This window comes from Schistocerca nitens, chromosome 1, assembly GCF_023898315.1.
Source record: "Schistocerca nitens isolate TAMUIC-IGC-003100 chromosome 1, iqSchNite1.1, whole genome shotgun sequence".
Lineage (NCBI taxonomy): Eukaryota > Metazoa > Arthropoda > Insecta > Orthoptera > Acrididae > Schistocerca > Schistocerca nitens.
In genome coordinates, this window is record NC_064614.1 from 376,897,101 (window position 1) to 376,910,157 (window position 13,057).

A 13,057-nucleotide genomic window follows, 5' to 3' on the forward strand; every position below is an offset into this window, starting at 1 on the left:
TCTTGAGAGCTTTTAGCTGACCGTCCATTGTCACCATGCAGAGGAGCAGTGTTCCGTCCACACTAATTCCCTTCATACGGCTACTCTTCTTTGCTAATATATCGCATCCGTCTAGAGCCATTACTGTTTTTTCTCCTCCATACGAGTACTCGTATAAACTTATTGTCCCCGATGCATTCAACATTCGAGAACAATATACTATCAGTCTAACGAGGCATTACAGTCTCAAATCTAAAGCTGATGTAGAGAACTGATTATCCTCTAATATATATTAAGAACAAGCACAATGATGGCACACTTAAAACTAACAGTAATACTGTAGCCAAGGCGGGCCTTAGTGGTGGATGTGAATGTACAATAACCACTCACAGATGGTATGTAGCAGCACAAGCAGTGAATGATTCACAAAGCGTGTCAGGTGGACGTGAAAACTGTGCAACGGTTGTCGCAACGCCGAAACGGAGCAATTTTTCTGACATCCAATAGTGCATTTTCATTGGCTTTCAGATAATGGATGAAAGCATTTCCGGAACGGCAAAGTTTGTAAACTGTTCGCGTGCTGCCGTGGTTAAAATATACCACACGTGGCAAGATGGTGCAATCCGAAATTGGCACCACGGCCCGTAGATAACAGGGGTTATTGATGTCTGCGGACCTCCCGCAAACTCGATCCTCCTCACCCGCTTGTCTCGCCCATCCTCTCCCACCCCCGCCCGCTGCCGCGCCTGTATTCACACGTCCCACCCGGTCTCCATCTCTCCACCCTCCTTACCCTCTCCCAAGGTGGCTTCCGCCAGCTCCCACTCCCTGATGATGCCCTCCTCCCCTCCATCTACCCCTCCTATCAACTTTGATCCTCCCCCCCACTTCCTGTGTCCTTTCCTTTAGGCACCCTCCCTCCCTTCTCTTTCCTTTTCCCCCGTCCCCTTCCTCCACCCCTCTTCCCCCAGGCTTCCCCTCCCCCTGCCTCCCTTTCCCCTATCTCCCCTGCCCATGGCATCTGCTCTCCCCTCTCCCTCTCCCACCCCCCCTCCACTTCTCTTGGCAGGTCCCCAGACTCGTACACGGTTAGTGAACATTCGCGCACCGGAGATCAACGCCTCCTGTTTCTGTGTGTGCCGTCGTTTTGTGCTTAAGTGGTTCAGTGTTATTCGTTTTGTTCACCTACGTTCACGTGTGACAATTTTCGTCTATGTATGTGTCCAAGTGTCTGAACAAATTTTATCTGGGACTCTATGCCCGTGAACGGCTCCATGTATTTTAAAAAGTATTTGTCTCCGTTTATATGTCCACCATATTTTTTTCTCTAATTGTCTTCATTTGTATCTTTTGTGTTTCTCTGAGGCCAAAGAGCGGCGTAGTATGCTGCTGCTGGCCTGCCTGTAAACAGATTTAAAAATAACAATAAAGAAAAAGAAAAAGATGTCTGCAGAAATGTGTACTTTTGATCGACCGACCGCCGAGATGAACCTAAGGCCACCAACGGGGTCTCCTCAATGAACGTTCAATGTGTGGTCCTCCGCATCATGCGCTTGGTTTATGCGCCCATGCCTACTGGCGATGAAGGCTGGAATTTGCCACGCTAATACCGCAATTGGATGTCCACCCTGACTGGCGACAGGTGACCTTTCCAGGTAAATCACGTTTTATGTTCTATCGGACAGATGAAAAATGGAATGAGCGTTTGATCATTGGCCGGGAGGCCCTTCACGGGCGCGCCGGATGGGAATGAAATGATGATGAAGGCAACACAGCACCCATTCCCTGAGCAGAGAAAATCTCCCACCGATCAGGGAATCGAACCCGGGCCCGTTGGTACGACATTCCATCGCCCTGATCACTCAGCTACCGGGGGGAGTGGACATTACTTTAATTGATTTGGATGTAGCCAAAGTGACATTACCATTCCCGTCCCACACTTCTAGAGATAAATCGGTTGATTTCGCCATTGTGAATTCACTTTCCGACTCATTTGTACCTTTTAATGGAGCCAACACACTTGAATCAAAACCGTGTAATGTTCATATTGAAACGTACCCTTAGAAAAATTATAAATGACTGTGCTTAAACTGACACAATATTTTTAGTGCAATGCAATCTGACTTTCACAAATTAAAAAAAATGGTTCAAATGTCTCTGAGCACTATGGGACTTAACTTCTGAGGTCATCAGTCGCCTATAAATTAGAACTACTTAAACCTAACTAACCTAAGGACATCACACACATCCATGCCCGAGGCAGGATTCGAACCTGTGACCGTAGCGGTCGCGCGGTTCCAGACTGTAGCGCCTAGAACCGCTCGGCTACCCCGGCCGGCTTTCACAAATCCCTACAAACGAATGGCCCTGACTAACAATAACCTATACTTTTCATGAATCACTTACCTCACAAAAATTTTCGTTACTCAAACTACTGCAATACAGCGTACGCCAATACTGCCAGCTGAACAAAAGATTCTAACTACTGAAGGCACTAACTACTGATAGGCATAGCAAATGAAAGATTTCGATAGAGAACAAACAATGTATTTACCTTAATAGTGTTCAAAAGTCATAAAGTATATATGTCAGTTCATGATATCCAGTATTACAAATTTACTCTTTCTGGCGGACACACGCCCAGATCGTCCGCTCTTAAAATTCTGCCATCTCTCTCCCCACATCCACCACTGCTGGCGGCCCACCTCCAACTGCGCGACGCTACGGGCTGTTCACATCCAGCTGCCCAACACTACAATAGCGACTGTTCCAACAATGCCAACCAGCCCCAGACTTCACACAGCACAGTCAGTGATTGTCATATACAGCGCTACGTGGCGTTACCAACATAAAAACGTAAACAGCCTACTAACAATATGTGTGTTTTAATAGCAGTTGAATTGAATCTCGGAAGCTAGCAGTAGTAATTATCTTTGTCGTAGCGACTGTAACAATTGTAAGGCATCCTGTGCGCGATACTTTGCAGGTATAATTGTGACGTAATTATTGTGTGTCCATCTTACGATAGCCGGCTGCGGTGGCCATGCGGTTCTATGCGCTTCAGTCCGGAACCGTGTGACTGATACGGTCGCATGTTCGAATCCTGCCTCGGGCTAGGATGTGCTTAGGTTAGATAGGTTTAAGTAGTTCTAAGTTCTAGGCGACTGATGACCTAAGATGTTAAGTCCCGTAGTGCTCAGAGCCGTTTGAACCATCTTACGATATAGCCAATGGAGAAGTTGAACGCTCATCCGTTGATTACTCATCTATCTTTAAGTATCTGCGTCTTCGTGAGAGATTTTCGACAGATTATTTTAGTTTTAACCGAAAACGTAATCATTTATGTTTTATTTTTTCTTATCATACGGTAGTACGGAAAAAAAATTTACGCTACAATGTCTTATCGATTCTTCCGTCTACATGAAACCCTTAGCTCCTATGAGGTTTACTGCGATTATATAACAAAGATAGATTTTTGGCGGGAAACTTAATTAACTGCATGGTAAGTTTACTTTCATATTGAGAACAGCGTATAACGTTAGTTAAACACAGACATCACAGTACAGTCTTTCTACGTTTCTGCGCGCCCGCTGTTAACACTTCACGATAAATGCATGTCTAACTCTATCCTGTGGGACCGTTTCTTGTTTAGCGAGTGATGCGGACGTTAATCTTGCTTTAACCGTCGAAATACCTCCTCGTGTTTCCTTCTCATTTTTAGGAGATTTTCCTATTGTTACTTCACAGTTGTATTAGTGTTTGGGTAATGAGATACTCACTATAGAACCAGCCAACACACGACACTTTCCCCCCTTTTCTGACTGAACCGTACTTCTAGGAACTTTTCCAATACTTAATTGTTAATTTTATCAGCTTTTATCACTAACTTGTACAATGCTACGTCGCTTTTAATGATCTTGCAACTAAAAAACGCACAAAATATTGTACTACAAAGCTAATCAAACGTGTTGCCAGGGTGGCAGCACCGCAGCGCTTAAGCCGCCGATGAACGGCTATGGAGGGGCGTACACTCCAGTATTCTGTTAAGCGGGGCGCTGTCACACTTCTGGCTGAGCACCTTCGATTAGAATGTAACCTAGCGCTTTTCTTCTACCTTCTTATATAACATAAGCAAAACCGTATACCGTTACTTTCTATGGCCAGAGAGGAAGATGTATGAAACATTATCACTACGTACCTTCTTCTACACAAGGTTCCAGACTAGTTTTATACCAATTTTGGTGTGCATGGCATGGCGGGCGTTGGTATACAATAAATCAATTTTCTTGAAACGTCTGACAAGGGGAAGTTATTTGGCGAATGAGAATCAGCTCCTCTTCAACTGAGAATTGGGCTAAAGAGAGCTAAGTTATCTGCTTTGATCTACTTCCAGGGGAGTTTATTTGGCGAATGAAAATTGACTCTTCTTCAACTGAGAATTTGGCTGAAGAGAACTAAGTTTTACTAGAGCTAGTCACTCTCCGACTTGGGTATGGGTTGAAACACGTAAAAAAATGTTTCACTGGAAGTTTCGAACCCACAGAACATTTTCAGTGGCTGTATGCCTATCCTCAGAAGAGTGCGCCAATCGACTGTCTGTCAATGTACTCTACACGCCAATAAACATATAGGCATTGAAAATGCACTTTGGGCCCGTAACGTGTCGTGAAATGCAAAATACACTCCTGGAAATTGAAATAAGAACACCGTGAATTCATTGTCCCAGGAAGGGGAAACTTTATTGACACATTTCTGGGGTCAGATACATCACATTATCACACTGACAGAACCACAGGCACATAGACGCAGGCAACAGAGCATGCACAATGTCGGCACTAGTACAGTGTATATCCACCTTTCGCAGCAATGCAGGCTGCTATTCTCCCATGGAGACGATCGTAGAGATGCTGGATGTAGTCCTGTGGAACGGCTTGCCATGCCATTTCCACCTGGCGCCTCAGTTGGACCAGCGTTCGTGCTGGACGTGCAGACCGCGTGAGACGACGCTTCATCCAGTCCCAAACATGCTCAATGGGGGACAGATCCGGAGATCTTGCTGGCCAGGGTAGTTGACTTACACCTTATAGAGCACGTTGGGTGGCACGGGATACATGCGGACGTGCATTGTCCTGTTGGAACAGCAAGTTCCCTTGCCGGTCTAGGAATGGTAGAACGATGGGTTCGATGACGGTTTGGATGTACCGTGCACTATTCAGTGTCCCCTCGACGATCACCAGTGGTGTACGGCCAGTGTAGGAGATCGCTCCCCACACCATGATGCCGGGTGTTGGCCCTGTGTGCCTCGGTCGTATGCAGTCCTGATTGTGGCGCTCACCTGCACGGCGCCAAACACGCATACGACCATCATTGGCACCAAGGCAGAAGCGACTCTCATCGCTGAAGACGACATGTCTCCATTCGTCCCTCCATTCACGCCTGTCGCGACACCACTGGAGACGGGCTGCACGATGTTGGGGCGTGAGCGGAAGACGGCCTAACGGTGTGCGGGACCGTAGCCCAGCTTCATGGAGACGGTTGCGAATGGTCCTGGCCGATACCCCAGGAGCAACAGTGTCCCTAATTTGCTGGGAAGTGGCGGTGCGGTCCCCTACGGCACTGCGTAGGATCCTACGGTCTTGGCGTGCATCCGTGCGTCGCTGCGGTCTGGTCCCAGGTCGACGGGCACGTGCACCTTCCGCCGACCACTGGCGACAACATCGATGTACTGTGGAGACCTCACGCCCCACGTGTTGAGCAATTCGGCGGTACGTCCACCCGGCCTCCCGCATGCCCACTATACGCCCTCGCTCAAAGTCCGTCAACTGCACATACGGTTCACGTCCACGCTGTCGCGGCATGCTACCAGTGTTAAAGACTGCGATGGAGCTCCGTATGCCACGGCAAACTGGCTGACACTGACGGCGGCGGTGCACAAATGCTGCGCAGCTAGCGCCATTCGCCGGCCAACACCGCGGTTCCTGGTGTGTCCGCTGTGCCGTGCGTGTGATCATTGCTTGTACAGCCCTCTCGCAGTGTCCGGAGCAAGTATGGTGGGTCTGACACACCGGTGTCAATGTGTTCTTTTTTCCATTTCCAGGAGTGTAAATATACAAGTGCAACTGGTACGTTTATTTTATTGAAAATAACAATATTATGTTTGTTCAGTACGTCTCCACATAACATGCTGATTTAATTCATAGGCTTCCGTGCCAGGAGTCAATTAATATACATGCACGAGACAAATTCTGTACCTGACAGAACACTAGAAGAACAATTCGAAAATAAAAAGTTTACAGGGCTCTCACTGAACGATGTCAACTCTACGTACGGTACAGTCAACCACAGGTTGCCCTTCGAAAAGCTCTATAACTAACTGAAAGACTACCACCTTATCATGATCATTTAGTGTCTTTTACGTCCTTCTCGATTAAAGAAGAGCCAATGGAGAAACGAAAGAAATGGATTAGTCCAGGGAGACGTTCTAGCTCCGTCTTTTTTTACCCTAGGCACTAACGAGCAGCCGACAACAAATATACAAAGCATTTCCTATGTGTAAATGACCTGGAAATCACATCTCAGGGGAGGACTTTCGTGGATTTAGAGCAGAAGCTGGAGGAAGCACTCATTGTCTTGTCAGAATATTATCAAATTAGGTCTCTTAAACTGAATCCTTAGAAGACTCAAGTAAGCGCTTTCGACCTTCGACCTCAGCAAGCAAAACGGAAGTTCAATGCTTTCTGGAGTAATATCACATTGGAAAACACAGATAAACCAACCTATGTAGGTGTGACGTTGGCTAGATCCCTGACATACAGACACTGCTGTGAAAAAAACCGTCAGAAGTCGGCCTCCATATATAATATTTTGTGGGAACTGGTAAACTGCAAATCGGGAGCAAAACGTACTATCCTGAGAACTACTGCCCATGCACTATGCTTCTAGACAGTTGAATACGCCTGCCCGGATGGGTGAGATCCTCCCACCCAAAGAAGGTTGGCATAACCATTCATGTAGCCCGCCCGGCTCGCCGCGCGGTCGAACGCGCTGCTTCCAAAGCGGATAAGCCCGGCAGATCAGTGGCGAGGTCCGGTGCGCCGGGCAGCCTGTGGAGGGCTTTTAAGGCGCTTTTCCATCTGGCTCGGCGAATGCGAGCTGGTTCACCTTATTCCGCTACAGTTACACTATTTCGGCGACTGCTACGCAAACACTATCTCTACGTACGCGTACAATATATTTACTCTACCACAAAAACATTGGGGTTACACTCGTCTAGTATGACACGTTCCCGGCGTGTGGGGGTGAGGGGGTGGGGTGGGGAGTTGTCCGCCGGGGAGCCGAACCTAACAGTAACCGTGGGTTCGGTGTGGGGCGGCGGTGAGGTGAGTGGACTGCTGTGGCCTATTGTGGGGTTGTGAACCACTGAAGGCTACGGCGGGAAGAAGCTTGTTCAGTACACACACACACACACACACACACACACACACACACACACACCAACACACACACCCTTCATGCAACGTTCCGATTCACAACAAAGTGTATGAAACTCAGGCCGCTACCAGAGTTGTACAGAGCCGCTGGTCTTGCGAGCAACAGCTCCCGAAGCAAATCTCACGAATTTTCACAGATGCAAAGACAAACCAACTGATGATCGAAATCCTCTCTTTGGCACTGCCGCCAATATACATTTTGCGTAGGGACCACGAAGATAAGATACGAGAATTTAGGGCTGATACGGAGATGTATACAAAGTCGTTTTATCCTCGCACTATCTGCGTGTGGAACAGGAAGGGAAGGGACTAGCTGTGATGGACTGTACGGTGGCTTGCTGAGTGTATATGTGGAGGTAGATGATATGAACAATCATGATCTCCAAACAATTCATCAAGTGTGCGCAATACACAATGTTACAAAATGTGTTCATATCAGCTCCTCCTTTAGGACATATCACTCAAACCACAAAAAACAACTCCATATGTAAAATCACCTTCTCTGTACTTCACTGTTGGCACTACACATGATAGCAGATAACACTTTCCAGGCATTCGTCATACCCAAATTCCCCCATGGGATTGTCACAGGGTATAACGCGATTCATCACTTCAAATCACCCGTTTGCAGTCATCCAGTGTCCAGTGGCACCGTTCTTTACTCCACCATAAGCGTCACGCAGTATTAACTAAATAAATTTGTGTTTTATGTGGAACGTCTCGACCATTGCACTTGAATAATTTTAATTACCTACGCAAATTAAGTGTAGCTGGACTGCTAGTAGTACTTTAGAATTAACGAGTGACACCTGGTACTGATTTCATTCGTTTTTCTACGACCACCCTCCTCAGTGTTCGACGGTCCCTTGTAAGTAGGCTGTTTAGGTTTTTATGTTGGTAACGCTACGTAGCGCTCTATATGAAAATCACTGACTGTGCTGTGTGAGGTCTGTAGCTGGTCGGCATTGTTGGAACATTGGCTACTGTAGTGTTGGTCAGTTGGATGTGAACAGCGCGTAGCGTTGCGCAGTTGGACGTGAGCCGCCAGCAGTGGTGGATGTGGGGAGAGAGATGGCGGAGTTTTGAGAGCAAATGATCTGGACGTGTGTCCCCCAGAGACAGTAAATTTGTAATCTGTATATCATGAACTGATATATATATTATGACTTTTGAACACTATTAAGGTAAGTACATTGTTCGTTCTCTATCAAAATCTTTCATTTGCTAAGTATGCCTATCAGTAGTTAGTGCCTTCAGTAGTTAGAGTCTTTTATTTAGCTGGCAGTACTGGCGCTCGCTGTATTGCAGTAGTTCGAGTAACGAAGATTTTTGTATTTCACATGTAAAACCGTTTATTGAAAGATAATCTGCTTTTTAACTTAGTCTTTGCCACAAAATTTTTCACTTCAAGCTACTAGTACGCTTTGTCACACTTAGAAACTGTTAACATGCAACAATGTTTTGAAGTTAACTATCCAGTTTACAACCTAGGGAACATATTAAGACAGTAATTACGAATACATTGTTATAGTGAACAGACGACACAGTGTTATTGTGTGTGTACATTCTTGCTTGTTAGTTGCACGATTACATAATGACTATAAGGATCACACACTTAGAACATATACCGGTACTGCTAATGAGATTTTAATGCAACATTTTGGTTTATTTGAAAATTCATTATGGATTTAAAGTGCTTTCTGAGAGATATCAGATGACTTAGTGGTTAGTTTATTTGACAGCTACACGATTATATCACAATGCTACTAATGAGTGACACAATTTATATTATTGCTTTTGCGCTGTATCTGTTTTATATCTGCATAGTTTTTCTATATTATTCTGGAAAGTAAAACATGTTTTAGCAGTAACTTTTGTGGTATAGCTCCAATGAGACTGCCTTTTCCGTAACACAACAATACGTTCGAGTACAGTACTTTCTTCATCACGGCAATAAGCGTAATAACTAAGATATCTATACGCAATGCATTTCACTTTTGTTTATCATGACGTAAGTACATTGACTTCTGCAGAACTTAGCTTTCGGAGGACGATAACTACGAGACTTCCACAGAGATTATCTTACAACATGACGCACAGTTTAGCGCTACAGTACACGTATTTGAGTGATTAATTTTGTACTTAAAACATTTATTTTTATATTTGAAGTACAATGACACAAAGGTTTTCTGTGATACATTTCATTCCATTGCTGTTATCTGTAACACCTGAGGGTATAATTACATTAATCCTCAGAGGGGTACACGCTTACTTTGTGTACCATGTGTGTGGCAAGCACAAGGAGCCCTAGCCAATATGGTATTTGCTTATACAACTTTGTGCATCAGTACCATATTTCTATAACACAGAATTACACAGCTATCTAATTATTTAACAGAGAAACAAACTTTTTTTACTACGTCAGTGACACATGTTTACGCAATTACACAGTTGGATAACTTCACACTTACTAAATTGTATTTTGTCTGTACTTTGTGAACTGTTCATATTTTTTCGGAACCATTGTGATACTATGAGAGCTTCGAATGTCGTATTTGGTATGGGATCATGATTTTTAAAGTACGTTTGAGGTAGATGACACTATTGAAATGAGTAGAGAATTTTCTTTAGGCTTTAAATTTATTGTAGAAAGCTACGTCGTTTTTGAGATTTGGCTGAGGTTTTATGATGTTATTATTAAGACGATGATGTGTATTATGCTGTTGAGGTATGTTTATGATCAATAAGCTGAAGCTATATGAGGAATTTGATTATACTATGTATTTATTATGATGAATATTGAAGAAGTGTCGACGAATATGTATATGAATAATAAGGTAAGGAATAATGAGCAGTGGTTAGCGACTCTGATTTGTGAAAAAGGTTGTTGGAAACCAAGAATCGTACTTTAAGAGTTATGAAATGTGTGTACATGAGTGAATGTATCACAATGCCGCCGAAATTTTTTTGGACACTGTTATATTTATAGGATTTTGTTTCTACACATTTGTAACGCAAATTCACTACCTGTGAAATTTTTTATATGAGACTATCATTGTAGTGCAAACTGCTGTCTTAAATATTTCGGTAAGAAAGCTAAGTGACCTTGACGTAATGCGTTGTGGGCGGCTAGCTGCGCCAATCGCCTGGAGAAACAGCCATTAGGTGGAGAAAAAACAGGCCATTAACCTCGCTTTTGACATTCCTTTGTGGAAAGCATCGCAAATATGACATGCTATTACTTGGAAACATACTGTGGAGCTCATACTTTGTGCTACTTACTGAAATTCTTATGGACTGATAGGAAATATTCTTACATCTGCACACCTGATTACAACAAGTGTCTTTCTACGAGAGTTGAGAGAATTTCTACTGACTTATGAAATGCCATATGGCTACTGAATGATGTTTTTATGCTTTGCTTTGTACATAGTTTCTTGTTTCATTTGATATCTGGTTTCCAGCTGTGTTGCAGCATTGGTTTTATAAAATAAAATTAAATGCATTTGCCAATGTGAACACTTTCTGTCAACAAATCTATTAAATAATAATTTTATGATCCACATTCTTCGTAAATGGGGCACTTGGAAAGAAAAGAACAATAAGAAGGGACTAACAACAGTAACTGCATACATAATTTTCTTTTCAAGTACTTGGTAATTTTTTTGTAGAATAAGTTGTGGTGCACCACTTTAATGACATAGACATTTCCCTTACCTGCATTGTTGTCTTTAGTGTTCTATTTTTTCTGTGTGTGGATTTGTCATATTTAGATATAAGTTATTGCATTTGCTGCTGCTGTTTGCCAGGCATAGTGCTACTGAATTTCACTTTGTATTACTCTGTTAAGCCAATTTTACTACTGATTTATTTTTCTTGTTTGCTGCTCATTGCCTTATATTACTTGTAATATTGCATTTGCTTTGCTAATTTAGATATACTGCTGCTTGCTTTGCTAATTTGCATTTTCTTGTCATTGCTGTTTGTGTTAATTGTTTTGTGCTGCTGCATTGCCTCGTCACTTAGTTTAGCATCTGAGCTCAGTAGATTTAAGTTAGCTTAAGAGGGGGTAGACTATATAAAAAACTAACTATGAAGAATAGGAGAAGAATGCATTGAGAAGTTATTTGAAAAAGATTTGGGCAAAAATGAGTATTGTACAATGAGAAATATTTATTTTGAAAGAGGATACGAACAAAACAGTAGGGTTTAGGGACAACAGGGTTAGATAGGATTTTATTTATTTATTTATTTATTTTGCAGGAGCAGATGTTGGAATAACGGGAAAGATCTATGGAATGAAGTTTTGGGTTGGACTGCAGTACCAGATGTCTCACTGAAAACAAGCTAAGTCCTTTCCTTTTGTGTTATTCCTCTATGTGTTTGTGTATCCTTGTGTATTTGTGTTCTTCCTGTCTTTATGTGTTTTACTTTGTAAAGATGTTTAGATATTATTAATTGTGTTCTGTTTCAATGCTCATGTGTGAAATTAATGTTTCGAAAACTATTCTCATTATTTTATTTATTGACTTATGTCATAATTCCTGTAACACTGGTGTACATGTTTATGTCTATTCTTTTGTAAAGCCTATATTACTACAAATATTATCTGTATTATTATGTTTTAATGATGTTTTCTGTACCTTTCTGATTGTATTCTCATATTATAAAATTGTAATTGACACCAGTTCATCAAATTAAGTAACTTGTAATCATTCATTTCAGTGCACACATTTCTGTTGGTCATAGTATATACACAATATGTGAGAAGTTGGGACCGTTAGTGTTTGTACATGTGTTAATAATTCAGCAAGGGACTGGTTAACAGCATTGCTGGTTCCAAGGACAATTCAAAAAACTTTGTGAGTGCACAAGTGGTGGTTTATGGACTTGTGATATTGTCTGCAAGACTCTTCGATGGTGATTGTGCAACCACACAGTCGCAACTGATGGCTGCTGGCCATCTCTACAAAGACTACTGTGAGCCTGCACCTATGATGACCCACCAATATCATTATTTCTGCAAGGACTGAAGTGCGTCAGCACCTCTGGTGGCCCACCAATGCCATAATCTCTACCAGGACTACAGTGGGTCTGCTCTGTAATGACCTACCTACCAATATTCTTCGACTGACTTTGCTGTGGGTTTGCTCTGTTGTGGCCCATTACCTGTCTGCATGTCAAGAGTCAGCACTGTCTTTCCGTTGGAAGGACAACACTACTTCTTCAAGACAGCATGGAAATCCACTACTTCCGTGTGCATTTTCTTTTACTGATCAGACTTTGTGCAATCTAATTATACTGTGATGAATGATCAGAACTGTCTTTATAAGAACAATTATTGCTTTTGACGAACAGTGTATTAATAAGCGTGTGCATTTGATTTCTTTGGTATTGTAATTATGAAAATTTTTTTCAAATCTGTATTGGCCACTGCCCAAAACAATTTGTAAAAATTTTTGTGGGGAGCATGGGGGCTATGTAAGTAGGCTGTTTAGGTTTTTATGTTGGTAACGCCACGTATTGCTCTGTATGAAAATCACTGACTGTGCTGTGTGAAGTCTGTGGCTGGTCGGCAATTGTTGGAA